Source organism: Pan troglodytes, chromosome Y, assembly GCF_028858775.2.
Source record: "Pan troglodytes isolate AG18354 chromosome Y, NHGRI_mPanTro3-v2.0_pri, whole genome shotgun sequence".
In the NCBI taxonomy this organism is placed as follows: domain Eukaryota; kingdom Metazoa; phylum Chordata; class Mammalia; order Primates; family Hominidae; genus Pan; species Pan troglodytes.
In genome coordinates, this window is record NC_072422.2 from 15,052,146 (window position 1) to 15,070,732 (window position 18,587).

Here is an 18,587-nt window from a genome sequence, read left to right on the forward strand (position 1 = left end):
ATTGTTAAAAACTATTTTAAACTTCATATGGAGCCAAAAAGAGCCCGCATAGCCAAGACAATCCTAAGCAAAAAGAACAATGCTGGAGGCATCAAGCTACCTGAATTCAAATTATAATACAAGGCTACGGTAACCAAAATAGCATGGTACTGGTATCAAAACAGAGATATAGACCAGTGAGACAGAACAGAAGCCTCAGAAGTAACACCACACTGGTACAACCATATGATCCTTGACAAACCTGACAAAAACAAGCAATGGGCAAAGGATTCCCTGTTTAATAAATGTTGTTGGGAAAACTGGCTAGCCATATGCACAAAACTGAAACTACACCCTTTCCTTACACCTTATACAAAAATAAGCTCAAGATGGATTAAAGACTTAAATGTAAGACCTAAAACCAAAAAAGGCCTAGAAGATAAACCTAGGCAATACCATTTAGGACATAGGCATGAGCAAACACCTCATGTCTAAAGCACCAAAAGCAATGGCAACAAAAGCAAAATTGACAAATGGAATCTAAGTAAACTAAAGAGCTTCTGACAGCAAAGGAAATTATCATTAGAGTGAACAGGCAACCTATAGAATAGGAGAAAATTTTTGCACTCTATCCATCTGACAAAGGACCAATATCCACAATCTACAAAGAACTTAAGCAAATTTACAATAAAAAAAAACAACCCATCATAAAGTGGGTGAAGGGTATGAACAGACACTTCTCAAAAGAAGACATTTATGCAGCTGACAAAAATATGAAAAAAGCTCATCATCAATGGTCATTAGAGAAATGCAAATCAAAACCATAATGAGATACCATCTCAGGCCAGTTAGAATGGTGATCATTAAAAAGTCAGGAAACAACACATGCTGGAGAGGATGTGGAGAAAAAGAATGCTTTTACACTGTTGATGGGAGTGTAAATTAGTTCGACCATTGTGGAGTACAGACAGGTTATTCCTCAAGGATCTAAAACTAGAAATACCATTTGACCCAGCATTCCCATTATGGGTTGTATATCCAAAGGATTGTCAATCATTCTACTATAAAGACACTTTCACACTTATGTTTATTGAGGCATTGTTCACAATAGCAAAGACTTGGAACCAACCCAAATGTCCATCAATGATAGCGTGGATAAAGAAAATGTGGCACATATACACAATGGAATAGTAAGCAGCCATAAAAAAGTATGAGTTCATATCCTTTGCAGGGACATGGGTAAAGCTGGAAAGCATCATTCTCAGCAAACTAACACAAGAACAGAAAGCCAAACACTGCATGTTCTCTCTTATAAGCTGGAGTTAAAAAATGAGAACACATGGACACAGGAAAGGCAACATCACACACTTTAGTGGGCCTTTAGTGGGCTGGAGGGCTAGGGGAGGGATAGCATTAGGAGAAATACCTAATGTATATGATGGGTTGATGGGTGCAGCAAACCACCATGGCACGTGTATACCTATGTAACAAAACTGCACATCTGCACATGTACCCCTGAACTTAAAGTATATAAAAAAGGAAATACATATAGACATATAGTATATCTGTATTAAAATATATAATGCATACATTTCATCTATATGCAATACATATATGTTAGTTATAACATATACAGATACATATATTATGTATGTTTAGGAATACTTAGATTTATAAGTTAGTTATATAGCTTATATGGTTTATATATATTAAATTATAAGATATTAACTTAAAAGTATAAATTATACATTTCTATCACATGCAAATTTCATATTACTTGATTGACAGTAATAAATTTTACATGGTACATACTACATGAGTTCCATGTAACATTTAGGTATAAATAATTGTAACACTGGTTAAAAAAGTGAAATCAAATACCAGAGGGAATTTAGAAGAAAGTTCAAAACAATAAAAAATCACCTACATACTCAACATCATTATCTGCATATTACTTATGCCCTCAGCCAAGTAACTTTACGCAAAGCACAACTTATACAGTCACATGAAACGACTGCATGTATCACCTCCTCTGCCATTACATTTGTTGAAGCATCATCATTTGTTTAGTTTCTCTGCTTGAATCTGATACTCACTTGCAGCTTACAGTTTGTTCTCCAAGTAGTCAGAATTATACTCAGAATAAACAAAAGGATTTGTCTTTGATCTCACTTAAGTGTTTTCCTTTGTTCATCTTGCCACATGTTGGGAGTATGACTACTTGCTTAATTCTAGTCTCCGAATTATTTCAATGGTTATTTTGTCTGCCTGGAATTCTCTTCCTCCAAATGTCTGCCTAGATTACTTCCCCAAGGGTTTAGTCTTTGCTCAAGTAAAGCATTTTAAAGGCATGTGACTCCAAAAACACTTTTTCCAACATCTTTGCATCACCTAATTAACTATGAACTATAGTTGATGTAAAAAATGTTTGTAAAATGTGCTTAGGTTAAATGTGCCAGTGTTATTGATAGTACCCTTAATACTTTTAGTCTTTGCACGGAAAAGCAATAAAACTAGAACAAGCCAGGAAACCACCTTTTCAAAGTTGTGGTAGGCGGAGACCACCACCTTCTTCAAAAAACAGGATACCTGCAGGAAGTCTGAGATCTGGAAGACGAAGTAGTGGAGGAACAAGAGGGTGGCTTCTCTCATATGAAGGACACTTCGGTAATGTTTTAAAATATAAAAATGGAACCACAGGACTGAAAGAAAGTAAGTTTGATGATATCAAATTTTCTCAATTTTATCTATTTCCTTTATGAACAGAAAATTAACTTACAGATAAAATTATTTCTAAGTACTAAAGGTGTATTATCAGAATGATTGAACTAATATCTAAAATTCATTTTAAAGTTGTAATAACTTTGCATTGAAATAACAAAAATTTGAAACTGAGTTGTGTTTATGAATGCTGATTGCCTGCACTCAACAAGTTTTCTGCAGAACTCATTTATATTCATTATACTTTAGAGTTTTCAACTTTGGGGCCCAGAACTTCATATCAGTTGTAACATCAAAATAGGATGGAATATTTAAAATTTTCCAACAGGAAAAAAGTAACTCAGTACTTAAGATTGATTTTGCAATATTTGTTTTTTTGTGTATACATGTGCTAACATCTATGCAAATCTATTGCTTTGTAATTTTGATAGAGAGTTTGTACATTGGTCTGCCATAAAGCATTTTCAATTTAAGAAACGTAGAACTTTAATTTCTGAAAACAGTCAGTGACTCTGGAAAGGTCTAATAACCACGGCTTCACAGATATATATATGTATCTTTCTTTGCTGAAGGATGAGTCACTGAAAATGATATTTATGAGTGATTTACACCATAGAAATGAGGGGTCGATTTTTACGTAAAAAAGAAAAACTAACCATATATTTGAAAACAAAACAAAACAAAACAAAATGATTGGATGGGCTGGGTGAGATGGCTCATGCCTGTTATCTCAGAACTTGGGAAGTATGGGATGGGGGGACCACAAGGTCAGGAGTTCCAGACAAACATGGTGAAACCCTGTCTCTCCTAAAGGTATAAAAAATTAGCCTGGCATGGTAGCTTGCACCTGTAATCCCAGCTACTTGGCTGAGGCAGGAGAATCACTGGAATCTGGGAGGTGGAAGCTGCAGTGAGGTGAGATCACACGATTGCACTGTAGCCTGGGGTAATAGGGCAAGAGTCCATCTCAATAACAAATAAATAAATAAATAAATAAATAAATATATCAGTTAACTTGTATTGTCTATTAACAAACCTTCAAAAATCTATCATTTATTTTTGGGTTTTAATAACCAGATGTGTAATTAACTGGAGATGTTCTTTTGAAGCTGAAATTGCAGTGTTTGCTCCATTTTAAGATGCATAGTTTCATGATTATTTTGTCTCCGTTGATCTTGAGGGTGAGGTTCAATAATATTCTGTCATGTAAGAGAATGTGTGTATTCTAACCTGTAACGCCACCTGGCAATCGGCATATGTCTATATTTTTTGTAGATATATGAAAAATATTTTTATATTATGTAATATGCAATTCTTAAAGATTATTAAAATTTAACAGTCTAATCTGAAAATCAGTGTTTTATAAGGGAATTGTAAGAATTCTATATTCTGTTAACAAATTTTAGAGGTAAGGTATTTTCCTGACGTATCACTTTTTGATATTGTAAATATTTGAGTTTCTTTGAATAGAATTTAGTTTATCTTTATCATATGCTTTGAAAATTTTTCCTCATAACAGAATGATATAAAGTCATTTATCATTTTTCTTTTAATATTTTTATGTATAGTATACTTAGACATTTTACTGATCAATATCTGCTCCCTGTTCACTCCCTACTTTTCCCACATCTCTCTCATAGAAAATATTATGATTCTTGAGTTTCTTTCTAGATTTTCTAAATGGAGTTTTCTTGCTTGAATTGTACTAATTTCATATAAAAATGTTAATTTTATTAGTTTAGACAAATGTGAATTTGTAAGATTATAATATGTAGAAAATCTTTATAAAAAACTAAAACTTAGCCATTTAAGAAACAGTGATGTTAGTTAACTAAGGAGTTTGTTTGAGGCCGGGCGCAGTGGCTCACGCCTGTAATCCCAGCACTTTGGGAGGCCGAGGAGGGCAGATCACGAGGTCAGGAGATCGAGACCATCCTGGCTAACACAGTGAAACCCTGTCTGTACTAAAAACACACACACGCACAAAAATAGCCAGGTGTGGTGGCGGGCACCTGTAGTCCCAGCCACTCAGGAGGCAGAGGCAGGAGAATGGCATGAACCTGGAGGCTGAGCTTGCAGTGAGCCAAGATCGTGCCACTGCACCCCAGCCTGGGTGAAAGAGCAAGACCCCACCTCAAAAAAAAGAAAAAGAAAAAAAAGAGTTTGTTTGAAATGCAGATGATGGTGGATACACTCTTGATCTCAACATGAGTTATTCTAGGGGACTCACTCCAGTTAAAAGTGGTCCCTCTTCAAGAAGTGGAGGGCCTCCTCCTAAAAATCTGCTCCTTCTGCTGTGGCAAGAAGCAATAGTTGGATGGGAGGCCAAGGTAAATGCTACCTGATAGAAAGACCATAGTTTTTGTAGGACTAAAAATGAGCCATTTTACCTGGATGCTTAACTTTAAGTTTATCAAACAAAATAGAAGTGACATACACATTGGCTTAATTGGTGATCGATCACTTTGAGTATAGTTTCTCTCTCACTAGGTACATTTCAGGTTTATGGTGAAGAAATACTCCAGCTTCTCATTGCAGATCAAGGAATTGATTAGAGTGAGGCCAACGTTTCTTTTAATCCTGTGTTTGCTAGAGGATTCCCCTTTATTTTTCTAAAAGCTCCTAGCAGTATTCTTTGATGGTAGGCTTCTTCATCTAATGAATTCTTCCATTTCCTAGGTCCCGTGGTAATGGTCCCCTGATGTTCCAATCTGAAAATTGCTTGTTCAGCTTCTTTGTTGGGTTGGAGTCTTGTTCTTACCAGGTCAGAGTGCGTTGGTGAGATGATGGCTCACTACAGCCTCAAATTCCTGGGCTCAAGCAATTCTCCTGTTTCAGCCTCCTGAGATGCTGCAACTACAGGCATGCACCACTACACCTAGCTAAATTTTTTTCCTATTTTTTTGTGGAGAGAGGATCTCACTACATTTTCAAAACTGACATTAAAGCCTGGGGCTTGAGCAGTCCAGCTGCCTCAGCCTTCTACACTGGCTCACAGTGTCAGCCACTGAGCTGGGCCATCCAGCTTCTGAGACCTCAATAAGCTTATGTGCAAGGCATTCTTCCTGCTTATATGAAGATTCAAAAGAACTACAAGAGCATTTAGCAGAAAAGGAGTCACTGGGCTTAAATATAATTTAAAAATAAATTCAAGGCTTGAAAGGTAGACATGAAGGAGTTCAATATTCTTAAGTGAGCATCGCAGAAGGACGGTGTTGTGAAATATAAGGGGATGTAAATCAATAATTAAGATTGTACCGGGAGGTTTAAACATTAACAGAAGATCCTTAGTGTAAAATTTGAAATTATTTGAGGAGAGTACTTAGAACTAAGCAACACGAGGTGAGCAGTAGGATTTAATAGAAGCAGTATTTTTCAGAAGGATAATTTTAAGATTGCAGACTAAACAGAAGAAAGCAAGACAATAAATAAAAGTTCTTAGCAAAGAAGTTTAAGCAGAACAAATTAAAATTCTTACTTAGTCCTCCATCCTAATATGGAGGAAACTGAAAACCGACATTTTCAATTTTACATTTCATATGTAGACTGTCAGTGAAGCTAGGTATTTATTGACTTCAGGACACAAAAGCCAACATATTTCATTGGAAAATTCGCTAGTGAACATATCATACGTGAAAGGCTGACATTTAAGGAATAGCTAGTGAAGAGGATATTAAAGAAGAACCTTCTCTATTTTGAAATAGCAACAATGTGGTAATGACCCCTTTAACGTTACTGGTTATTGAAATAAAAGTAAATGTTGGCCATCATTAGAAAATCTTCACTAATACATTTTAATTTGTCAACATTAGACAGCCACTTAGAGATAGAGCCACTTAGAGTCAACATAGAGCCAGCCACTTAGAGATAAAGGAGAACTTTTATGTAAAAATTTAGCATGTAGTCATTCAAAGGTAGCAGTATTTGTGTGTGTGAGATGAATTTAACAACATGGGAAAATTTACCTTCTTCAGCTGAGAAAGGACAATTTATGTAAACTTTAAAATCAGTGAAAAGTTTGATGGTTTTACATGTTTTCCCTCTGTCATTAGTAGTCATCAGTCATTCATGTGAAGAGGAAAATAATAACTAAGCTGTTATTAACATTACAAATGAACTTTACCTGAGAATTAGTGTTAGCCTTCAGCTTCATTAGAAGAACTGGCCTTGCAGGAGCCATGGGATTATCCAAAGCCATAAGAAATATTCTCAGTGTCATGATTGGCTAGTAATTTAGGAAACAAAGAATGGAGTCATAGAAGCAATAATTTTAAAAAGTTGTTTGAGAGAAGATAAAATAGTGTTTCAGATCTGGTGTTCTTTACATAATGTTCCATCACGTGAGTGTTAAATATCCCATATCACGTGGAAGAGAGAATTATGGAGGTCCTCCATGCAGAGTGACAATCTCTTCCTGGATAAATGACCATATGTCACCAAGAGATGATGGTTATGCAATTAAGGAGAGTTAAAGGAAAAATGAAATAAAATAGTTGATTTTTTTTGTTGTGCTGATGAAATTCACATAACAAAAGTACATATTATAAGGTAAAGAGTTAAGTGGTGTTTAATACATTCTGTGTCATGCAACAACTACCTCCATCGAGTTCCAAAACATTTTCATGATTCCAAGCTAAAACTCCAACTACCAGTTAAGCAGTTCCTTCCATTTTCTCCCTTCCCTCAGCTGCTAGCAAACACCAGTCAGTGTTCCACCTCTGAATTTATCTGTTGTGGGTACTTAATGTTAATGGGCTCAAACACTACATGACTTTTTGCATCTGTCTCTTTTCCCTTTGCATGATGTTTCGAAGGTTCATTTACATTGCAGCACTTCACTCCTTCCACAAACTGTTAACCCATTATTTTATTTGGGGTGTTTCCACCACAGTGTTTCTATGCACCAATATTTGTTTGAGTATACTTATTCGATTCTGGGTATGTATATAAGTGGAATAGCTTGGTTCTATGATAATTATGTTTGTTTTCTTGAGGAACCACCACATTTCTCCATAGAAGTTGCATCATTTTCCATTCCAACAAGTATTGTATCAGGGTTCCAGTTTATCTACATCCCCTCAAACACTTGGTATTTCCTGCTTTTACTGCCATTCCAGTGTGTGTGTGTGTGTGTGTGTGTGTGTGAAGTATGGTATCTCGTTGTGGATTTGAAATACATTTTCTGAATCACTGATTATGAGTATCTGTTCCATGTGCTTTCTGGGTATTTGCCTATTTTATTGGAGAAATAGCTATTTAGATGTTTGGCAATTTAATTGTGTTTAAGTTGTTATTTAGATATATTTTTGGATACTAGAATTTAAAAATTTAAAATTTGTTGCTTAAACTCATGCACACAGACATCATCCAAGTTCCCGAGAAGCTAGGGATTATGCTCCACCACCTAGAGGCTATGCATACTGTGATTATGGTCATTCTAGTCAGGATGAACATTCCTCTACAGGATATAAGTACTATAATGTTATCTGGATTTATTAAATTGATTTCTTAAATTGTTCTTTCTGCCATTAAGAACACTTTTTTATTATTTTTTTTTCAATTTAGTGATCGTGGTGGCTACTCTGAGGCCTGTGGTAGAGATCTTTCTCAATGAGTAAGTGGAAGTTCTTACAGAGATGCATTTCAGAGATATGGTAATGGTCCAGGATGGATTTGTAAATTATAGAATTACATTTAATAGATCAGATCATTATTTACATGAAATTCTAAGGAAAATTATAAAGAACAAATATAACGTGCTTCAAGAATGAGTATTCTTAACAGTATAAAATATAGGGAACGAGATGAAAGTGAGAACTTCAGTTCATGTTCAGAAAATGTGACTCAACATTTACCTTAGAATTAAACTTGTCAAGCTTCAAAATACTACTCTTACACTTATTTTAAATAAAACCTTCTACTATTGCAGGCTTAATTATTATCCTGTCAACAAAGGCAGAGGAAAGCAGATATTTCCAAATAGTACTTTAATTAGTTCATGCTTTAGTGATAGCAGTAAAAATGTTTAAATGTAGCCCAACATATTATTTTATCAACTCTGCTGGGACCTCTCATGGTGCACCACCTGCACAAGGACCTGGGATGTCTTATGGTGGAAGCAGCTATCACGATTATAACAATACTCGAGATAGATATGGCAGAAGTCGGGAGAGTTACTCAAGGAGTTGCAGTGATTTTTATTCGTGTGGTCATGAGCACTTTGGCAGAAAAGACTGAAGGAATACACCTTCTCTGGATAGGGTGCACCCTGCTCCTCATGTAGCATATCGTAGGTCAAGTTAAGTGGCATCTATAGGAGATAGTGGGGAAAGTCAACCTGAAAAAGGAGACTGAAGCAGATATTAAAGCAAGTATCCAAAATAATGGTTATTGCATACCAAACCTTGTTTGCAAATTGAAAATTGAAATGTTATTTCTGCATTGTTACCTGTGTATTACTGAAAGAAACATGTTGGTTTTGTGGAGAGAAGTAGATAATAACTTCCTCCGTGAAGTTTTTGAGGAATTCAAAGGAAAAGGAATGGTTTTCAAGTAATTTCGTACTTGTTAATGCTATTTGAAAACTATCTGTTTAGATGTAATATCTATATTAAAATTTTCAGAATACATTGTTACATGTAATGCAAAATGCCTGATGTTATTGCTCAGCTATACATGCTTAAAAGCAAATACAATAGGAGAGTAAATTGTGTTGTTTGTTGAACATTTTTCTTTGTTTCTTTGAACACAAATGGAAACAAAATTAGGCATATATTACATCTCCCTTGCAAGCTGCACAAGTTTTCTAATTAGGCTCTTTCTCTTTAAAAATTTACAAGCTTAAAATGTTTCAGAAGTCTTTAGAAGGACTACAAAATTATCTGCATCACCATATTTTTTAGAGGAATAGTACAGGTGAAAGGATGTAATTACATGTGGTTGATACTAAAGTTTAAGACATCTGGAACATTCTACTTGAAGCATTCTGTGACTGAAGGGGGATAACGGTAATGAAAACTTTCTTTTTTAACCTAAATCAAAAGTGTACCAGCGGAGTTTCTCAAGTGCATAGCATAATGAAATTAAATGTTCCTAGTTTAAATAGTGGAAAGTAATCAACACATGCATGACCTCACACACTTGTCATTTTGAGGTGATAAAACGTGATATGCCCCATCTTACATTTATTAGAGAAAGAATGTGTTATCCCTAGTTAAAGTCAGCATGCTGCAGAAAAGGTTTTTAACCAATTCCTCCTTTCTAACTAGAAATATGTGTTCTTGATCCAACATCTCCTCAGTATACCCTCTTCACTAAACACCACCCCAACCATTGGAGTCGCTACTTCTGTGAGATCTGCTTTTAGATTTCATATAGGAACGAGGTAGTGGGCTATTTGCCTTTCTGATAACTGGCTTATGTCATTTAACAAAATGGCATGCACACATTCACCAGATTCACACACATTGTCACAACTGGCAGGATTTCCTTCTTTGACAATGCAGCGCATTTTTCCATTGTGTTTATGTGCCCTATTTTTTTATCCACTCATCAATTGAGGGACACTCAAGTTGCTTCCGTATCTTGGCCATAGCGAAACTGTGAAGAGTGCAGCAATAATTGCATGGGTGCACGCACCGCTTCAGCATACTGATTTGTGTACCTCTGTGTGTGCCCCGGTATTCTGATTTGCTGGATCATATGGTGGGTGGTTCTACTTGTAGATTTCTGGAGACTCTTTTTTCATTTTTATTCTTGAGATGGAGTCTCGCTCTGTCGCCCCGGCTAGAGTGCAGTGGCGCGATCTTGGCGCACTGCAAGCTCCGCCTCCCAGGTTCATGCCTGTCTCCTGCCTCAGCCTCCCGAGCAGCTGGGACTACAGGCGCCCGTCACCACGCCCGGCTAATTTTTTGTATTTTTAGTAGAGACGGGGTTTCACCGTGTTAGCCAGGATGGTCTCTACCTCCTGACCTCGTGATCCACCCCCCTCGGCCTCCCAAAGTGCTGGGATTACAGGCGTGAGCCACCACGCCCAGCGATTCTATACTTAATAAAATCCATAAAACTTCTTGTAATGCCTGCACTAATTTACATTCTCATTAAAAGTGTGCAATGATTTCCTTTTCTCTGCATCCTTAGCAGAAATGAGTTTTGTTTTTTTGTTTGTTTGTTTTTTGTTTTTGTTTTTGTCTTTTGGATAATAAGCATTCTGACTGAAGTGAGATGAAATCTCATTGTGGTTTGATTTTTCTGATGGATTAGGGATGATGAGTGCTTTTTAGTGTGTCTTTTGGGAAATTGTTTGTCTTAGTTTCACAAACGAGTATTCACATCCTTAGCCCATTTGTTTTCATGCTATTGAGTTGTTGGAGTTCCTTATGTATTGTAAATATTCACCCACTAACGGACGTATGGTAATCCAATAATTTCTCCCATCCTGTAGGATGTTCCTTCCCTCTGTTTAGTTTCCTTTGGTGTGCCGAAGCACTTTAGTTTGATATAACTCCATTCTCTATTTTTGATGGTGTTTACTGTGCTCTTGCAGTCACTTTGAGACCCTCATTGCCCACACGGATGTCATGCAACTTCCTCCTTGTGATTTCTTCTGGTACTTTTATCATCGCAGGTCTGACAATGGAGTTTGGTGAGAAATAATCTACTTGTAAAATCCTTTATGTGGATATTCAGGTTTTCCCCAACCTAGTTTATAGAAGATACTTGATTTTGCATTGGGCGTTCTTGCTTTTTTGGGAAAAGGTCATGTGCTGTAAATGCAGTGACTTAGTTCTGGTCCCCTGTTGCTTTTCATTAGCTCATGTCTCTGCTTTTCTGCCAGTGCTGTTCTATTTCGGTACATAAAACTTTGTAGTATATTGTGAAGTTAGGTACTATGATGCCTCCAGCTTTGAACTTTGTACTGGATTGCTCTGAGTCTTCAGGATCTTCTGCCATTTCATAGCAAATTTAGGATTCTCAGATTGTTTTTCTATGAAGAATGGGTCACTGATATTTTTATAGGGGTTGTATAGAATCTGAGGATCAGTTAGGTAGTATTGATGTCAATGCCATGGACAATGTGTGTGTTTGTGTGCACATGCTCAGGGCCAAGAAACGCTGGGTGTCATCACCAATAGTGAGGTGGGCCTTAATATCCAGCCAGATTGCCTGCCTGGACACACACAGAAGGTCCCCTTCCATTTTGCCATCTCTTCACATTTTCGGCCCTGTGAGCCCCGTGCGGTCCTCCAGATTCCCTGTGTGGTGGCCTGTCTTTTCTAGGGGTGGGCAGGGGCTGGGTGAATGAGGATGGCAGAAGGGAGAAAGCACATCTGGGGAGGCTGGAGTCATGGAAATGGAACTTGACAGGCCTGGGAGAGCCATTCTGGGAGGATGTAGACCTAGACGGGCCTCAGGTGGGCACCTGTGTGGAGGGTGAGAGCACCCTGGTTGAGTCCAAACTGAGCCTCAGGTGGTAGCAGGCCTCAGGGCAGGGAAGGAAGCTAGCAAGGGATGGTGAGGCAGCTATCCCTTGAGCCTGGCTTCTCACCCACTGATCTTAGTTACTTATGCCTCTTGAGTGGCTTAGGGTTCCCCAATCCTGAAATGTGGGTACTACAGTTCCCTGACGGGCCTTTCTCCCCCAGCCCATGCATGGTCTGAGTTTGCTTACCACAGTCTCCTCCCTGAGCCTTGGCTTCGCTATGTGTGTCCTAGCTCCAGGACCCACAGGCCTCTCATCCCCCAGCCCTGGGCTGCTCCCCAGCCTCCTCTCTGTTCCCTCTCTGAGGGCCTAACTCCCTTGGGTAGTGCTGCATGAGATTGAGCCACGGGCCCTGGCTGATGATCTGGGGAACTGGGCAAAGTGGTCATGACAGGTCAGGTTCTGGTTCAAAGCCAATTCCTCCAACGCCAAGCAATGACCAACAAGGTCCCTTCCCATGATGCCCCACCACCACCCCACCTCAGCAACCCATCATACCCTGGGCAGTCACCATCAGCCAACCAGCTGAAGAAACTCAGTTAGGTGTGTCCTGCCTGAAACTGGGGCCTTCACCTGCATGACCCTAGAACCACTGGACACAGTGGAGCCAGTCACCCTCTATCCTGGAGCGAGAGGAGTTGGGAAGGCTCATGCCAGACCTAGCTTCCCACATACCACACCCTCTACCATGCGGGGAGGCACTCCTTATTAAGAATTCCAATGCAGTACTCCTTAATGATCACTTCATTGTGGAAGTAAATGTTGCAATGAAAGGCAAACTTCATCCTTCCACCAGTACTCAGGATGGCTGAGTTCCTCCACCTGCCTGTCCAAGAAGGAGAAAGAGGATAGTCAAGGGACAGTTTCATCTAGGTGGGCTGAGGTGGCCTGCTAGCTGGGGTGAAGCATGCATTTCCCCTTCCCAGCTCTCCCACTGAGACGTCCCCGAGCCCCAGAAGGACCTCAACCTGACCAGGACCTTGGAACCCTCCCCAAGACCCAGGCTTCCCATCCTGACCTGCAAATCCATCATGTGGCTTTGCAGGACTTCCTCATGTTTTCTGAGCTACTAGCTCTCACCAGAAATAACCATAACTTTGAAATGGCTCTTTATGTCAAATTAAATTTTTCATTTTTACTACCTCATGTGTTGGATGAGGCATGTATTTTTAAATTTATTTTCACCCTTATTGTACCTCTGTGATAAACAGTTTACTAACATTCATACCATAATTATCTTTCATTTTTACTTGTCTGTTCCTAAAGATTCACTGAAACTAAGAATTATGTTTATGCTTGTCTCTTTCAGCAACTGTATGTCAGATAACGATGCACATTACTGCAGAAATCACATATACAGGTCCAAAGGGAGACGAAGAAGAAGAAGAAGAAAGCAAGCTTTAAAGTCTATACATTCCTAACACTGTATCAGAAACTCAGTAATCACAGTGAAATCAAAGAATGATCACAGTCAATTCCATCTCATACCTAGGCTGAAATATGAAACGTCAAAAGAAAAGAAAGTTAAGAACTTTGGGCTTGTAAAAATTTTCCCATACAGATGAAATTATTGGTAACTTTGTCTCACTAGAAAACATAAACAAAAATCCACTTTTTGCATATGTGTAAACATAAATATTTTTATTTCCATCAGTTATGACATGCAAGCAAATAATAAAGTGAAAGTACAATACAATGATATATGGAACTTTCTCAATCTTAAAATATTCCATTGAGACTATTTATTTTATGAAAACCATAAAGAATCTTCATTAAACTACATTACATAGTACTTTTTAGTGTTTTACTTACAGTTTAATCAACAAATTAAAGGGAATTCTTCAACATTATTTATTACCAATACTGTTTTTCTACTTGAGTAATCCTTTTAAAATTATTTTAAGTAAAACATTAAAAACAAATTATATTGACTGATTTCAGCTTTTGATGAAAGCATACTTCTGTATTTGTAGTAATGTGAAGTATAACTTTCTTCTCACAATGGATCTTTTATAACACGAGTGTTATTGTTTTGTCTGATACAAACCCTGTATTATTTTATGGCTTTACTGTATCCATACATTACACGCCTCCAGAGAGTAGGCTTCGAACAGATGGAAAAATTATATTTGTGACAAACTTCAAGGAAAGGAAATGGTAAAATGGGAGAATAATTTCTAACTTTCTAACTGTTAGTCAATGCAGTTGTACATGTTTAGATGTAGACACATATTTGCACACTGCAAGTTTGCACATGTACATAGAAATTTATATGAGATACCCAAAATATATGGGTTGTGTGATTTTTTAATTAATCCACAATTTTATATGCGTGGAATTTGATAAGCGGTTACATTATCCATATTCAATTTGTTGTAAAGCCAACAAAATCTCTGTCAGCATTCATTTCAATTAATACAACAATGTTAACTGCTGATAGCTTCATTTTCCTTGTTCCGTGCTGGCAACCTGAAAGTAGATTCTCACTCTAATTAGCACTTAGGGTGCGATCCACAAGACACTGTCACCTTGCTGTGGATTGTGACCTCTGACGACTGCTCTTTCTTCCTATAGCATTCCTACTTTGCATATTTAATAAACTTTGTGCATGGTTAAAAGGATAAAAGTGAAGTGAAATGTAGGCCATGCTGTGAAATGTTCCATGGTTTCTGTATCTCTGACTGACTTTTCATGCTATAGAGGACAAGAAAGACAATTCAATATGTTTCTTATTATCCAGTCCAAAGCACTCTTTCTTACTAATATGCCAAATCCATCACTTCAAGCCACTGACATCTAAACACGGCTACACGTCTCAAAATCTCTTCTCATTAATAACCGTTACGTTAGTCACTGTTGTCCAGAACTGGAATCTGACTGTGAAATTCCCAGGTGGAAATTGCTATAATGGCTCAAACTATGGGAATGACTATTTTTCAGCATAATTGCTGCTGTCATCTTACTGAAAAATATCATATTAGATGGCAGCTTTTAGTTACATAAATTCTGTTATTAATTTTTAATGTCCCACATTTTTATGATATTGCACAAGTAAAGATCTTTGATAACTTAAATGGTAAACTGAGCAATTGCTAAAATAACTCACAGCACTTCAAACATTCATTTACTTACTAGGAGTGCCACATATCATCGACCCCTGATTAAAACAAAGTTGGAAAATTGGTTATTAAAATATGCATTTCAAGGTATTTTTAAAAACTACCCATACCATATATGATGCCCTATCTGCAAGGATGAAGCCTTAGCATAAATGTTTCAAAGCAGAGAAATCTAAACAATACTGGCAACATGACATCCCAATCATGTGCTCAAGTGTATATTTGTGCCTCTAGGGAGGCAACTTAAGTGGTGTGTAATATTACCATTTTCATTCTCCCCAGTACCTCTTTTATTTAAAACAAACAAATGTTTCACTATTTGCAAGAAAAAAATGAGTTCTTACTCTGTTGTATAACTGATATTTCTATCAGCTTGTTTTAATCTTCCTATGAACTGTGAATGCCTAGATAACTTTCAGTGTATCTGTAAAGTGGGAAGGTAACTGTACTTAGCTCACAATACTCTACTATGGGATAATATGACTCAAGAAATATAGATTTGCCTAGATAACACCTGAGATATACTAAGCAATACATAATCCTTCTCATATCAAATGCCTATTATAATTATTCAAATATATGGCCATAATAAAAAGATAAGTGTTTTATATACAAAGTAAATGTCTTTTGCCTTTAATATCTCTCTACACTTGTCTTAATAACCTCAACACAAAACACCCATGGAATCCGTTTTCAGCTGAGCTGACTACCAGTTATTAGGGTTTAAGTAAACAGAATAAAGATTTTAAAAGTAGATGACTAGATACAAGAAATCACACTTTCACCATAAGAAATAATTATTCTCAAGTGCCACTGCAACAGCAAACTTGAAAAAAAAAATTAAGTATAACATATTACAATATTCTAAAATCTAAAATTTCCTCTTTGAAGTCCAGTGGGTCATGCCTGGAATCCCAATAATTGAGAGGCTGAGAAGGGAGGACTGCTTCAGGCTGAGAGTTGGAGACCTGCACAGGTAACCTAGCAAGACCTAACTCTACAAAAGTAATTAATTAATTAAACAGGGCATCATGACACGCATCTTTTCTAGTTACTCAGAAGTTCAAGGTTGCAGTGAGCAGTCAAGGCACACTGCACTTCACCAGGCAAGAATTTGTCTCTAAAAAATAATACAATAAAACAAAGCAAAACAAAAACACTTTCAGGTGTGTTTTGAAAGTTTGTATAATTGCTCCAAGAGCATAGACATTGTTTAAAATTGAGCAGTTTATGGGGAATGGGCAGAGAAAATGGCTTATATTGTTTTCCAAAAATCAAGATAAATATGTTAGAATATTATGTACAAATATCTAATAATCGTTTGTGAAATAATTACTGACAAATGTCAAGTCATTGTCTTTATAGCCTTTTCCTTCAAAACATTCATAGCTTAATTGGAGAATGAAGAGAAGAACAATAATTGCAATGTACTGTGCAAGTGTTACAACGTGTAAAACTTAATAACTTAGTTGGAGAGGAAAGAAGTTCTTAACTGGGTTAAGACAGGTGTGGGGAACCTTCTTAGGGCAGGAACAAAGAACAGGATCTGTAAGAATACGAATTTGCAAGAAGAATGTTTAGGAGAAAAACATTGTGGGAGAAAAGAAACATTCTTTCTGTCAATGATAGAAGTACTAACAGTGCATATGATGCCATCTGCCCAATTCTTAGACCATAAATATTTCTTGAATGAATCAATGAATAAACGATATTGGGAAAAGCGTTCTGGAAGGGATTTTAAAAATCCTAAAAGGAAAGGTAAATACCCTTGACTTTACGATTTTGCCTGTTTTTCTCTATGTTCTTCTTAGTCTACTACCTCATAAGCTCCGTTTTACTTTTTGGTCTTTTCACAAATATCATGCATGAATCATTCCTCAGACTGCTCCTCTCTTGACCCTTTGATAGTATATTTTTCTCTGAGCTTCCTTTGTGTGTGCTCCTGGGTTTATATGCCCACAGATACCACAGAGGTCAATCACCTCTCCTGGCACTGTTCTGTAATAGAGAGGCCTGGCCCCTGTGAGGCATGGTTCCTAGGCTCCCATAAAAATTACTTCCTGTTTCAGTTCAGTCAAGGGGTGACACTGCAGAGATTAGAGAACAAGAACATGAGAGAAGCCAGTTTGTTTCCCTGTCCTTCTCAGCAGGGGATACGTTTCAGCAGTGATTCCACGGCCTGCAGGAAACACTGCGTGTGTTTCCGTTTTCCATGTAGTGACCATAATCCCAGACTGGCTCTTCTAATGCCATTTTCTGCAGTTGTCTTCTCTAAAGGATTTGGGTGCTATTTTTGGATATTTAAATAAAATATATTGATGTGGAAGGGGGACAGGGAAGTGCTGGGTAGAGCAGGGCGTGTTCCTTGGCTTGGGCTCCACCCTCAGGCCTGTGCTCACTGACCTAGGTGAGGACGGCACTTCTGTTTTCTTGCCCACATGTTGCATTTCCCAAGACCACCCTGGCCTGCCACACCTCCATCCTGCCACACCTCCATCCTGTGATATAAGAAACCCCCAGATCCTAGCAGGCAGTGATCCTAGCAGCTGGACGTCTAGAGGGACCATTAGCAGAAAAAGTCACAGCAACTGGACCTCGAGAAGACACCGGAGGAAGGAGAGCACAGAGACTGAGGCTGCAGGCCATCCACCGCAGAAGAACACCGAGTTTCGCGGAGCTGTGGGAGGAGAGCGCTGACCTGTCCCATTCCAAGGGAAAACTACGTTCCCGCTCCATCTCCCTTCTGGGTCCCCATCTATCTGCTGACAACCTCTACTTAATGAAACCTTGCACTTATTCTCCAAGCCCACGTGTGAGCCAATTCTTCAGGTACACCAAGGCCATAAACCCCGGGATTCAGATAGCCTTCTGTCTTTGCAGTAAGTCAGGATGTCTGATGGAGCTGACTAACACAAGCCACCGACGAATGGACCATGTAACACATGCCCTCTGGGGATTCAGGAGCTGTAAACATTCACCCCTAGACACTGCCTGGGATCAAATCCCCACAACCTGTCCTCATTGCACGCCCCGCGGGAGAGGGGATTAGGGACTTCTTCCCGTTTCAATATGAGTCTGTTTCCCATGCAGTGTGCTTTCTGTAAGACTGCAGTGTTATCTCATTGCATATATTTGACAAAATAAGTTACAAGCTATGAGTAATGTGAGAAGAAAAAAAATCGTGGAGAATAAGGAAGAAAATGAAACGTTGTATCAGTAAGGAATGTTTTTACTTCAGATAACATAAAAAGTAAGTAAGGGATGTCTATTTTTCACATGTGAACCAG

At 38.0% G+C, this 18,587-nt stretch overlaps 1 pseudogene; it reads left to right on the top strand.

Moving 5' to 3' along the window:
* Positions 1 to 18,587, top strand: part of LOC736791 (RNA-binding motif protein, Y chromosome, family 1 member F/J-like) — a 366,893-nt pseudogene that overhangs the window by 12,527 nt on the left and 335,779 nt on the right.